We start from the raw sequence: 2,491 nt of genomic DNA, 5'->3' as shown, positions 1-2,491 counted from the left end.
ACCCACAGACCTACGTATCCCATGTACAGGGAGGGGTAAGGTGTTTCATGGGATGATGTCACTAGCATGATCATGACAGCCCTCGTTAGCATATTGAGGGGTGTCAACTTTAATATGCATTTCGTGGATAATGAAGCAAAGTTCATTCACCGGACACATGGCCCTTGAAATCTGCCCAGGTGCCCCAGGGCAGAGCCGTCCTGTCTCCACAGGGCTCTCTCCCCCAGATACATCGGGCAGCGTTATCAGCTTCAGCCTCCACAGAAAGCACCCTGTGACTCAGAGTTTTGTCTTGGGAGTGTTTGAGGCAAATCTTCAATCAGCCTCAACTTTTGCTTTCCCAGGTTGTTTGTCTTAGTTTCTCACACGCCTGGTTTGTCATCTCTCACATCCCACCCCGTGACTCAAACACTCCAAGTTCTTCTTTGACTATTGTGATCTCAAAGGGTATAGGGAAAAAGAAGACAGAAGGTAAGAGAGTATATGTCTAACTGCTGCAAGGCATACTATGAAAAGCAAAACTTTGCACAATATTACAATACTAATATTTGCAAGCCATCTTTCCCACCCCGTGAGTCCTGAGGATCCTGGTGATGTTACCCATGACCCAAGGTTCCCTCCATCAAACCAGTTCATTTGTCAAGAAAGTTTTCTGTTCCTGTTGGCAATCTTCTTCATTGTGGCATGGGTCTCCTCTGTAGAGGTGATGGCAGAGGTGCACCGTGGATGGGGATGCAGCATTCTCCCTCAGTCAGACTCAGCACACCGCACAGTCCATGTTCCTTCAGCAATGCTAGCTGGATTTTGCAACGCCATCCTAGATGCTTGGTGGATCTGCACCTTTAATTCCTTAAAGGCATACCTTGTTAGTACATATAAATACTAAGTAAAATTTTCTAAAACTATTTGAGGTTATACAATCACATTAGAAGGTCGATAAGGATTTAAATGAGAATACAATTTAATATTCAGGTACAATTTGTTAATGCTTAATTTGTGGGACCAGACCCCTCCACCTAGTCTTTGATTACTTCATCTTGCTGTTGGTTATATGATATTTGCAAGCACCAGTGTGCAGTCACAGGTGACTTACAGGTGTCCTTAATTTTGGAGGTGATTCCCAATAAGGTAACTTAAGGTACAATTCCAAGTTAGCCTTCCAGTAAGTGGATTCTCCACACTCAGCATTTATGATTCCACAAATTATATAACAATGTAAGCAGATTACAAATAATAACTAGCCGATAATGCCTATAACTACTGAAAGCACTAAAAGTAACAGAGGTCTCTGGTCATCCGGGATCAATATCCTGTAAAACAAATATATGCATAACAAAACGATGGTTAGAAAGAAGGGACAATCCACCTGGTATTGATACGGTATTCTTTCCCATGGGCATCAGTAGCCACCCATGAACAGATATTGATGGGAGTTTTTAGGGTTAGGGGTACTTGCCCCACAGTGGGCAAGTCTACTAGAACAGATTGTCCAGGATAACGGTGCAGGTTTGCAAAGTCTTTAGTCTCCTTTTCACATTAACAATTTTAGAAGGAGGAAGCACAGGCATTTGCTGTAAAAGTCTTATAGAGACGGTTGGGGACCCAAATTTCCATTTTCTTCCTTTTGAATCTACCCAGGCTTGTCCCTTCAATAGGTCAAGTTCCAGGATATTTGTGGGAAAATTTCCTAGAATCATAATAGTTTCTGCTGCAGTTTCATTCCCAGGTAACCAGCATTTCACCTGAGCAGTCGGTTGTGGCTTAGAGTCCCCGAAAACATCTGTAACCCAAATCTGCTTTTTGCCAGCAATTATGATATTCCGCTTGGTAATATCAGTTTGGAGTGCTGAGACCTGAGCACCCGTATCAACTAGAAATGTAACTGGAGTTTTAAGGGGGACGAGCAGAAAAGTAATCAACAAGTCTCCTTTAGTATTCTCTGTGAGCCTCCTTAATTGGACTCACCTGCCATCCCCCGGCTCATTTACTGGGGATGGCACGTCCAGTTTCCCGATTCTAAATCAATCAAGTTCTCTTCAGGGGCAGTTGGTGTTTGAGAAGCAATTACCACCATCAGTTCTGTCCCTCCCTTCGTCCCAAAAGGTCTGCTCAGTTCGGGGGGGGGCAGCTTCCTTCTGCCTTTCCAGGCTCCAATGAGCTTTTCTAAAACTGTAGTAGGCAGACCATCCATTAACTCTCGGGGAATCCCCTGTCTCATTCCCTCAGTCCACAAGAGGTTTCTCTTTGCTCTTAAAACTTGCAGAGTGGAAGGAAACAGATTTTCCTACTTTTCCATTCTGCATACCGAGGGCTTAGGTTTACTCGTTCCCTTGATAAGCCCCATTCTCCAGCCATAATTTATTAAGTCCTGAGCAATCTCTCCCCAAGTCATGGGCTCTCCTGCTCCCCATCTCCCCACCCCCACCCCCCCGTGGGGTTAATGCAATCCGCAAACGATCTTGTAATTGTACTGCATGTGATTTCAAAGAGT

The sequence above is a fragment of the Athene cunicularia genome (assembly GCF_003259725.1).
Source record: "Athene cunicularia isolate RWA chromosome 1 unlocalized genomic scaffold, athCun1 chr1_part2, whole genome shotgun sequence".
Lineage (NCBI taxonomy): Eukaryota > Metazoa > Chordata > Aves > Strigiformes > Strigidae > Athene > Athene cunicularia.
Note: the sequence above shows the minus strand (reverse complement) of the source record.